At 48.0% G+C, this 11,840-nt stretch overlaps 1 protein-coding gene across 3 annotated transcripts in view; it reads left to right on the top strand.

Moving 5' to 3' along the window:
• Positions 1 to 3,828: 3,828 nt before the first annotated feature.
• LOC107263138 (gamma-aminobutyric acid type B receptor subunit 2) overlaps positions 3,829 to 11,840 on the top strand; it is a 99,312-nt gene continuing 91,300 nt past the window's right edge. Inside the window, exons 1-2 of one of the 3 annotated variants that reach the window (XM_025080478.1) lie at positions 3,829 to 4,299; positions 4,374 to 4,478. The gene's annotated coding sequence lies outside the window, so the exon portion shown is untranslated. Of the gene's footprint in view, positions 4,479 to 11,840 lie in introns of all 3 variants that reach the window. The other 2 variants (XR_003058386.1, XM_025080479.1) reach the window with 2 other exon arrangements.

Here is an 11,840-nt window from a genome sequence, read left to right as displayed (position 1 = left end):
AAGAACTTTCTGGAATATCCAGCAAGATCTACGGGCACTTCGTACGGGATCTTCGTTGTTTTCAAGCATGCGCATCTACTTAACACGCACGATTCTAGACGGCTAGAGTTTTCGTCACGTTTGCACTTTCAGTTGGTCGGCACGGATGCGCGAATGCTAAATGGTTCAGTTCCTAGATTGGCTCCCGGCGATTCTTTCCTAATTGTTTCGGCTGGACTTTTCTACCGAACAAAAATGTTGTAACCGCAAAAAGCAGCCGGCGACTGTGCCTGTCCGAGCAACAGGGCAGCAAGGCAACGAGGCCTCCAGGCCTCCTAACGATTCAGGCAGCCAATTCAGATTGCGTGTGGAAAAGTTTTCCACAGTGCGGGGTTCAAAACCCTAGACAACAAACAATAAACCGTTCAACCAGCCAGGAAATTGCTCGAGATATGCAGATTCCGAGTTTTTGCTTGTTTCGATTTGGAACGTCGTGAGGGATCGATCAATCCGTTCCTTACTTCTTCAAAATGTTTACAGGTGAAAGGCCAATGTTGTGTCCGGTTGCTGAGAAATTTGTAAATATTAAATTTTGAGATGAATATGAATCTTCCGCGAGCACGAAATGCTCGAAAACGGTTACCACTTTATCGCAGTGAAGGGAATGACGCTTTGGCCTTGAACTGGAAAAGATTCCTTCTAATGCCTTGTCAAAAGCTAAAACTTTCGAGCCTTCAGGACCAGAGATGAGTTATGCGGGGGTTGTGCGGTCAAGGGAGTCCACAATAAAGTGTAGAACGTTTCAATTTTCCATGGTCTCATTTTTCGATAAAGTTTTGGCCTCTAAGTAGTGTCGGCCAGTTACGTCATTCACACGTCCGTTTATCGGTAACACCATGTGAAAGTAGACAGAGGTGTCGTCGACGATTCACCTTGGTGCTGCTTTGTCAGCGTGCAGAAACAGTAGTGCCAACTTCGGGCGATTAATAAATTTGGAAGCGAAAAGAGGCTCGTGTTCTCGCTTCTCGCCTCAGGATAAATGTGTGTGTGTATGGGTGCGTCTGTGTATATACTGTAACGTATTCCTTTTCTTAACTCGACACCGATAGCGAAGCACCCGAGAACGAACCAGCCTACGTTCCCTTCGGCCGTCCACCCTTCGCTCATGCGTCCGACGGCCAATTCTTTTTTCACCGGGAACTGACGAGCCGGCATGAACTGGGAGTTGGGGCGGAACAGGCCCAACTCCACCGCGAACGAGAGCTGTGACGGAACCTATCCGAAGAGGCGATAACTTAACGGATCCTGTAGATTTGCGGGGTCGCGTAAAATCAGCAAACGCACCTGGATGCGCTAACGGGAGCGGACGGTTACGGAAATGCGCGGCCGCTCAGGCTGCTGGGCTGAGCTAGATGGAGTCGGAGTAACCGTCAGGCACATAGTGCGCGATACAGACAGCAACGGATCTGAACTGTCAATCGAAATCCCTTCACCAATTAATAAATTGGGAGAGTACTCACCGGAGCTGGTGCAGCTAATTCGTGAAGGCCAAGAACGGTATCCGAAGGGCACTCGGGTGGACACTGCACTACACAGCACTACATTTCTCGAACGTTCACAGAATATTCATAGAATTTCCTGGATATCGCGGGAGCAACGCGAGAACTACACGAGTCAGAACTTGATATACCGTATCGAAACACGGGTAGAAAAACTATCAACAGATAGCGCGGGAGCGCGAGTTCGTGACACCTCGCTCGGTGTCCCGAGACAGACTGCTTTGACAATAGCCAAATGTCAAATTCGAGAACTAATCATTCTGATCATCTGATTGGTCGAGATCCTTATAGCCGATAACTCTTCCATCTCCCTCGAGTCGTCCCTTTAACACTAGATTGCCCAAGGAAGTGTCATTTTGACTGCTTTTTAATTTCAATTAGAAAAACAATTATGTATATAATGACACAATTTCGTAGAACTTTGTGACTTTTTCTACAACATATAAATGCGTTTATTAGTAATTGTAGTTACCTCCCCCCTCCTTCATTTCCGGTATATATATATATGTGTTATACCTATATTGGCCAAGCAGTCAAAATGACTGCTTTTGTTTCGGTCTTTCTAGTGTTAAACTAAATTGAGAGCGTTCCTTAGCGAATCGGTACGTAACTTGAGGAGATCCTCCACGACTGCTTCCCCAGGATATCAAATCTTTCGAGAGCACTACGACATAAGAGCATACGAATCAACCCGAGAGCGTAGCTTCTGAGCAGGATGATGATCCGAAGGGAATCCGAAAGCGAGAACCTTATCTGCATCGGTAGCTGGAGTCGCCTTGTGACCGTGAATCGAAAAATCACGTCACAATACATATACATATGTATATCTCACGGGTTCTCAGACTGACCGAACGGAAAGAACTACAGATATAGTCTCTTGATGTCGGCTGTTTGGCGCGAACAGCCGCCTGTCTGGCTCCGACTACTGCAGCCCTGAAATAGGCCTGACACTTCGTCTAACGGTGGAGTGGAGTGGAGTATATCCGAGTACGCGACAGTTGGAGAAACCTAACTCAGCACTCAGAGACGCGGAGGAAATGCGGTAGAATAGCTGTAAGACAGTATCGGTTACAAGGAAGGCAGATAGCAATAGTAATACCACTACTGGTTATAGCATTTCAGCACTTGAGTGCTACTGATACCGCGAAGACAGCCCAAAGACCTCGTGCGAACGTCTTCAATTGTTTCCTTGAAGATTGGTAAAAGTCGGGGGGATGATCATGGGACGTTAAACAGGAAGTCCTCGAATCACTCGAGAATATCGTGTACCTAATGGGCGCCAATTCCTAGGGAAGATTGTCAAGGGAATAGTCTTGGAGTCGCTCATTGCGAGTGCACTTGTTGCATGCCCATGGAATATGCACGCTATAGTGACTATAGGGGCTATAGTGATGGAGTCTCTATCGAAAACTGGAAAATCGTTTCTTTTCCACATGAGGATATTTTTGATGTATTGGACAGTTTACATCAAGGGATTTCCGTATCCCTCGCAAGGAGGCACTTGTTACTCGGGACTTGAGGGATTTCCGGGAGCGAGAGTTTGCCAGTCAAGGTGGAGAACGAGTAGACCATAGTGAGAAGTTTAGATAATATCGAGATCCTCTGGCCATTTGCCAGTTGTCGCTTACAACCATTTTTCCAAGGTAGATATCTCTATATTGACTTTCATTACCCAGAATATATTCTTCGTATTCCCTGTGAAGTCTGAGTCTGCTGTTGAAGAATACCCTTACCAATACCAATACCCTTCCCTTGGCGAATCGGCTACAGGTCCTCGCAGGACGGTTGATCCACGTGCAAGGAACTGACTAACTAACGTGAATGCCATTTCGGAGTCTTCGACATCTTTTTGCTGTTGCCAATGGCTGGAATTAGGCAGACTATCACCAACTGCCTATGAGAAACGTCAGCTACACTTTGGGTCACGGGCGAAGTGCGGTTCCCCGTCCGTCAGATATTTCGTCATCTCCAGCAGTAACGGATTTCCAAGATTCTTGATGAAATTTTTGGTAAAGTGTAAAACAATTGCGATATTCAAGCGGCTGAGAATTGTAGTTGTTAATGGAGGGTCTACAAGGACCAAAGCGACGTAAGAAAGTGGAAGAAGGTGGTAGGCCTGCCCCCTTGCTGTTGCGCTGGCATGCAGGATCACGGGAGAAAAACGGTCGGAGATATTCCTCGTGCTTGGTGTACTTACTCTCGGCGATGGGGAGGACAAGCGCCAGGAAGGGCACGAGCCTCGTACGGAAGGGATGGACTGGAGTAGCGGGAGCGAGCTTCAGGGGCTCGGAGCTTTTAGGGTTGCTCTCAGTTCGCCGGACGGCCGCCAGAGTGTGCTGCCGCGCAGGACCAAGCCTCACTCGCGCTGCAACCAGTGGACACGCCACGTCGCGTTCGGATTCGACGCCTCGCAGAGCCACCCCCGTAACACGTAAAGCCTGAATCGAGCGCGAACGGATCCACCCTCGTATACACTTTTTCACAATTTTTTCAACTTATAAGCAACAACTCCAAATCGCTGTGACTGTTTTGTGTTAGAGGGGCGTCTGACGTTGTTTAATCGCACATCAACACCCTCGGAGTTGCCTTGAAAAATCAGACCTTAACAATCCATTTTTCCAGTCTTCACTAAATCCAACTTGTATCGTCTCCTTGCATCCTTGCCACTTTGCCACTTTGCCACTTTGCCACTTCCCCCTCCCCGCCCCATGGACCACCGTGAGTACGCGAGTGACGGCATCTTTGAATGCATTCTCTTCCCGTACGTTCCATGTACTCTGTGTGCTTTTTGCTGGCATTACCAAATCTTCATTGTCGGTCATTGTTTATCCGAAGATGAGTAACTCAGCCGGAAGCATTGTTCCTGGTGCCTGGGGTTTTTGTGACCAGTGAACCCTGCGGATTCCACTTCTGGGAGGATTCTTCTCGTCGTTTACAAATGTGAGTTTGTCAAAACAGCCACTTCGAGGCATTCATGAAAATTTTCCACGCAACTTTCCACGAGTTTCTATGGCAATTATCTCGCATCGTTTAATCGAAATCAGAGTCTTGTTACGCAATGGGAGCGGCGAGCTGTTGATTTTTTTAATGATCATGTTACGTTCGAAATCCAATTGGCTGCTGATTTTAAACGAGTTTTCGTTTCTGCAGTCGATCTGACACAATAAGGAATCGTCGTTTGTATTGAACGTTTGACAAAAAAAATCTTGAGACATAATGCAATCATTGACATTGATCTCGAGCTTCGACACGTACGTTCTACGTGCAGTGTCGCATGACCAAGGCAGGAATTCTTTGTCGATAACAGTGCTTTGTGAAACTCAAGTAAAAGTAGAGGGAGGCTCAAAGAGGGAAATACATATTTGAGATCCGATCAAACCCTTCGGACTTTGCCCAAGTTTCCAACTGCGGCAGACGTCTGCGTGAAGCGTCTTGTACATTCGGCGCTCGGATACATAAGTATTCAGAGAGATTTTAGACGGAAATCAAAAGATATCCGTCCCAATGAGAATTAATGTATTTAGCTGATTAAGTCACAAGATTAATGAGTATGCAGCATTTCGGAGATTACGTTCATCAAAGCATTCAACCGTGTGACTTCGATACTTAATTTCCCGTGGGGAATTTATTTGCCTTTTCAATCAGGCCCAACTCGTTCCCTCATTGATCTTTAATTGAGCCATGAGAATATTTTCTTATTTCTCCCGAACCAGAGGGAGAGAGAGAAAGAGAGAGAATATGAAGAACGGATTACAGCACGACCTTCGATCGCCACTAAAAATCGTATCGATATCACTCTTCATTTATTCTTTGGCAATGTTCTGAAGTCCATCGAGCTTCTTGAAACTTTTCTTATTTCGTCGAGAATGGTCGAGTCCCGATTGAGCCGCCTTTTCGCGCGATAGAATTCCACCTCGAGTGGCTGAAGCTGATCGCGAGCGAAGCTCTTGACGTTGGAATCTCTTTGACTCCTTCGAGTTTAGGGCTTTCCTTTTCTTCGGTTCCCACGTTTCCTAGCAGTGGACTCGCATAAAGGGTCTTGCAAGGGATCGAAACTTTTGAATCGCATCGCGAAAGAGAAAGAATTCCAACGGCGACGTCGTTCTTTGACTTTCGTAAAATGCCAGGAGACCGTCCATTCTTTGATAAGCCTGTGATCTGGCGACGGTCCTGCGGTTATCAGGAAGAAGCTAGAGATCACGTAGCTCTGTCGGGATTGAATCTGACTCGTGACGCTCTCAGGGTCCCTTCGTTTCTCGCAGCATCCCAGGATCCCTCCCTGAGGGAGTTCACCTTTTTTCCGGCAAGACGAGTCTCAAGTATTTGGGTCTTCAAAAGAAATGGGCTGACCCGTCGACTTGGTCACTCGAGGGTCAGTCGAACGCGCGCACGTTCAACGACACCCATGCACATATGTAGGTATCTGTGCCAGCCCAGTTTTTAGGCCATTCGCAGTGGCGTGTGAATTTAGGTGTCAAGGAAATAGCACACTGTGCTCTGGCGCTGCGCAAGGCTAAAGGCGACGAGAGCTTTTACGAGGCTCCCGAGAAGGGACTAATAGAAAATTTATTTGAGCTTTAATCACATCGACACAATGACAGCATTGTTCACCAGCGAACAATGCCAGCCCGCCGCTTTCCTCTCTACGCAAACTCCTAGGCCGCGTGTAGGCATTCCCGACTCCTTGACTTCCAACCACTTTCTGGCTCTCTGAATTTCTCCATTTTCCACTTTCTTACCTTTCCTCGTTCCCTGTTTTCTTTGATCTCCCTCACCCACGCGTATTTCCCTACATTTTTATAGACGTTCAGACGTATCAGCTATCCTCGCTGATTGAGCTACCTCGCGATTTTCAAGAGGACTCCGGGCGCGTCTTAATTTGCTCCGCAGGGTTCATTCGAAAGCACGCTGGAAAGCTGCTGCTAATGCTGCCAATAACTTCGTATTGCCGAACAATCCTGATATGCCTGTTCCTGATAATTCCGTTGGCGTTCCGGTAGCCCCAGCTCCAGGATTACCTCGAATTCGGTCAAATTCGTTTTTTTCACAAGCGAACCAGCGCCTGCTCAGGATGCAGGAACCATCCGAAGCCACCTTCTTCCGGGAGTCAGAAGGCGCGTCTTCGGAAGATCGAGTCTGCAACTCTATATCTTCAATGCTTCTCAATGGAGCTTTTCGAGTATCGTGCCGCAAGCACGGAGGCCCGAGATCGGAGGATCGAGAGCGACGATTCAATGGCTCTATCTCTGTCGTTCGTGCATTGGGCATCACGGGAATTTCATATAATTCAGCTGAATCTGACATGTATAATTTAGGAAGAATTGTGATTCTCAACGACGGAATAGAATATTTAGGAAGAAGAGGCTGCGATTCCTCGAGTTCCGTCCGTTCGATCCGTTGAGTTACTTTGAAAGGGACGGTAAGCCATTTTTTTCAAAGCTTTGCTCGCCGAGGGCGCAGCAACGTGAACACTAATTACATGGAAGATAGCAGCCAGCAATTGTCTACTTTGAAAGGCAGCGCAGATAGGTCCGAAGAAGAATTTTTTCAAGCAAGGACGATCAACGAGGACGATAGAAAGATAAAACGTGGAAACGGAAGATGCCTCGATTCTCTTGAGGCTTAAAGCAGATGAGAGACGACGGATGATTCCGTTAGGCCGTCCCCGTAGTCGGTTGTTAAGAGGATCTTTCGTTTGGCAGCATTTCGAATAACAGGTGGATCGAGTCGTTCGTTTATTTGATTTCTCAGCCCTTCGATGCTCCAACCAGAAGAGATATCCTACTACCATTTCTCTTTTGCAACGTACAATATCCTTAATGTAAGTCGAAGGCAAGCAGTGGTAACACTGTAGGGAGTCTGCTTGATGGTATCCCGAAGATCCTGTCGCCGACTCTCTCAACTTGGCAATTTCTCCTGAGAAATCCTCTTACAGTTACGAGTCTGGAATAGCTGAAAAGACAGGGAGGGCGATCCGACTGACCTTGAGAAACGAGGATTCCGCACGAAGCGAGTCCACCCACCGTGGGTATTCGTTTCCCTCCCGTGAATTATGGCCGGCAGTTCACGAGCTTAGTAGTCCTATATATTTTATATATATACACACACCATTCATTAAACATTAAACGAAGCGCTCGGTGGCTGGTCTCTACGTAACAACAAAGTAAGGACGAGCTACGCACTCGCGCGGAGCCAAGCGCCTATCCGTTCGATACGCAACACGACATACGTGGTACGTGGGTAGCACATGGTCGATGCCAGCGAAGCTACGGGACACTGCGGGACGCCGATCGAAAGTCTACCCGGACGCTTCTGAAACGGGAATCTCTTTTTATCAATTCCTTCGGAGTATTCAATAAGCTATCCAGTCTAGAGTCCTTTTGCCCAAGTTGGATCCTGGGATTCTCTCGGACGATTTAACGGGGCGTATCCCGGGACTACTACAGGCCCTTTAATCGTTGCGAATCCTGGGTCTCAGTCCTGCGAGAGGTTAACGGTAATGGCTCCATTCCCATGGGACGTGTAGATGTTCCGATGGTCAAACCGCTTCTGGCTACTGGCCATACTGGACTCCCGTTACTCACATCAGTAATACTGCTAAGTAACGCGATTCGTTTCTCGAGAGATGATCCTCCTGCCATCCGATTGGCCCGTCTCTGATTTCCTTGTTGAAGTTGACGAACGAGCACGGGTACACACACGTGCCTGCGACTGTAGGACAAGTGAGGCGCTGATGTAGAGCAGAACACTAGATTGACTACGAAATGGTCAAAGAGCCGCGTGTGAAAGATCGGGACGTCACTGCAGTGGACAGCTGATGCTGGGATTATTGCCAAAGGTGGTGCGTGCGTAGGACAGGGCTGCTCGATTGGTTCCATCTCCTTTCATCCGCCTCCATCCGGGATGACAGCGACGGTTGCATCGGCTATATCCAGCTAGAAGCTCAGGGAGTAGAGCGACGTAGAGGATCAGATTGATCCTGACAATCAAGCCCCGGTGTCCATATATGTTACTCACTGAATTCGTAAAGTCCCAATATCGGCTGCCTATGTTCGTCCTGCACCATAACTGCACCATAACTGCACCATTCTACGCCGTGCCCGGATGCGCAACTGTGCCCTGCGATGACTTTATTTTGACCTATCTTTCACTTTCCAAAAGCATAAAGCTCTCGATATCGGGCACCCTCTTTGTGCAACCAAGGACAGAGAGATAAGGAAGATCTCCGATTGGCTCCTCGCGTCTCTCCTCCGGGTCCATGATGCGAATACTCGTGTATACCATCTAGCTGGAAGTTATCCAGCTCTCGTAGCGGATCAGTCAGGTACGGATAAAGTGGAGATTTCCTAATGCGAGTGCTGTCTCTGCGGTTTAACCGTTTTCTCACTTGGGCCACGTGCGTCCTGCGTCGCTCGCCTTCGGGCTGGAATTTCCTATAGTCAAGCACACGCAACCCCGCGAAGGTCCGCTCAAGTTTCTCCTTCGTTCACAATTCTCTTGCTTTTTCTTATTCAGTCGTCTCGACCGTTTTAGGCTTCGGGGAGTCATGTTCTCCCTTACTTACGATTGCGTTATTAAAATACTGTTTCCTGGTTTCGAGCAAGGGACATGGTGGGAGGGTGGGGTGGGGGGGGGGGGAGAAAGAAGAGAGCGAGAGGGAGAGAGAGAGAGAGAGAAAAGAAAGCCGAGGGCCATTTAAGAAGTCGTCGCTATCGCGTGGTCCGCCACACGTGCGTCCCAGTCGTAGCGTGACTGCGAAGCGGACGACGGGTGCTACAATGACGCAATCAGCCGAACAATCTAGCATTGTTCTACGGCCGTTGTGGGTTCGCTACAGATCTTATTCTTTTCTTGCCTGAACAGTGCTGTTGTTAAGTCAGTCAGATATGAATTTGACGGTTGCCGTATTGCACCAGGCGTCACTTTTACGCTTGTTTAGCGATCGCAAGGAGCAGCCTGTGGGGTTTCTGTTCGTGCAGTGCAGGAACGGCAGATCCTAGGGGACGTGGAGGCATCAGTCGTGGAGGCTTTGCGGTGGCGTCGCGGCGCACCGGTGCCCGTCGAGACTCGATGATCCTGACTATTCTTCTTGGGGAATTTTCTCAAAGCCTTTGGAACAGCCAGTGGGCGATATTGGCGCTACGTATGAAAAGAGATTTGAAACCAAATGTCGACACGTCAAACATCATTTCGCTTTCGGTTGGATCTGAGAGTTTCAGGAACGTGTCCTTTAAAAACGCGTGATTTACGATAATTAGTTTGGCCAAAGTATGGAGTAATGTAGAAGGAGCCAGAAAACTTAATTCTTAAATACTTCAAAGTATCGGATTCCGTCTTGATTCCCATCAAAAGGTTGAAACTCGGTTTGCGCTCGATGTCCACGTAAATTTAGCGCTCGTCCTCGCGACACTCGCGACACTCGCGACACTCTCAGGAGGTGCAGTTCTCTCGAAGGGAACTTTCCCAAGCAACTACACAAACTCCGCTTATCCTCGTCCGTCGACGACCTTGCTTTATTTATATTTTAGCCAAGAAACTACCCCCGGAGCAGGCTGCCATCGATCGGCAAGAAATCGATCTTCCATAATGAGCAGCCACTTCCCTTGACTGAGGACTGTTCATTTTCTCCTTTAGACACGCCACTTCTTTTCCTAAACTGAGAGTCATTTAGCGAGAGGGCCGTCGTCATCGATTATTCCTGCGTCGCTTATTTAGCCAATTTAATCGGTGAACCCGAGCGAATCGCACACGGCGCCGCCTCACCCGATCCGTATATGAATTCTCTCGCTCTGCTTTAAACGAAATTTCATAAAAAAATCATTGCTAATCATTATCACTACTCGATTACGACAGCCATAGGATTCCCACGGGAATCCCGGCTCTGAGCACTCGACGTGAACTTGGCGTGGTTCGCATTGGATCCAGACACGGCGCCTGGGAATTTCTGGCTTTGAACTATCAGCTGCGGTAATCGACGCCACGTTCCGCGCACGCGCAGAACCACCTTGCGAAGGAACCTGCGGCTCGTTCGCCGAGTGTGCTTACCTGTTGGAAATTTTACGCGTCGACGCGCGCGGATCGCGATTTGGCTCCCCTGTCACTCCCCGCCGCCCCCTCGGCGAGACCCTTCCCCGCGCCTATACCTTCGCAACGTCGCTTACAAAGGTACGCAACATCCTCTGACCCCACCGTTCTACCGTTATCCCGATCAATCAATTAGCCGAGCGATTGATTTTCCCGCAGCCCATATCGGCGGAAGGTGCACCTATATTGATTGACGGAAGTGTACTTGGGCTGGTCTCCAACAGTAGCGACACGCCGATCGACAACTGCATTTTTCTTTCTTCTTATTACCTTCTTGTTATTTCAGTATCAACAACTTTTATCAGTGTATACTTTTTCCGCAATTTCTTCCCCTCTGTGTAGCTTTGGGCAAAGTATCTTGCACGAGACATTCTTATCGGAGAAAGTTCTTTGGGAAATGGTTGTCCATGCGCAAGGAAAATTGTCTTTATTTATACAATACGCCAGACTCATCCAGCTGGTGACGTTAAAGTATGTAATTTTGTTCTGCCGGTACATTTTTATTCGGATGAATTTGATGGGAAACTGCCGAAAAAAGAAAACGTACAGAAGAATTGTTATCGTACCTCGGCGAAGTAACTCTGGGACCACTCAATTGGAACCCTCGAGTACTTTTCCCATTGACGATCTTCTGATTGAGATAGCGCCGCATCACTGAACTCTCAAGTCTCTATATAACCCGCATCCCGAGTTCCCTGGGAATCTTCTCCCTGAAGCAAGAACCGAGTACCGAATGGATCTTCTTAATCTATTTGTCAGGAAACCAAATCATTAGGCGCGTACACGTTAGGCGAAGTCTCGGGGAACGAGAATGGCCTGATTCATTTCCTTAGAAGCGTCTTCTTCCGTTCTCGCGCTTACGCGAGCTTGGAAGGTTGGACGTTCCTTAACGAGGCGCTTGTACAATTCGATGGAGATTCGCTTGTCTTTGGCAAATATAAAGTCGATGACGTACGTCTGATTCCTGCATATATACAAATCGGAAGTCTTCGGATGTGTTGATACATATAACTTATGCATACATATAGTACACAATACGTCTTCGCCATACAGTTTCCAGCGAATGTCTTTGTATAGTGCATTCATGGACGTTCAGGGAGCTCGTGGTCGCTCTTGAATAACGATTCTTTCCATTTGTTGTTCGGAAGGTTGAAATAGCGGGAGGGAGCCACTGTGCGGAAACTCGAAATAGCATGGGGATAAATAAGCGTGGTGAAC

The sequence above is a fragment of the Cephus cinctus genome, unplaced genomic scaffold, assembly GCF_000341935.2.
Source record: "Cephus cinctus unplaced genomic scaffold, Ccin1 Ccin1_scaffold0132, whole genome shotgun sequence".
NCBI lineage: Eukaryota > Metazoa > Arthropoda > Insecta > Hymenoptera > Cephidae > Cephus > Cephus cinctus.
This window is presented reverse-complemented; position numbering and strand designations above follow the sequence as displayed.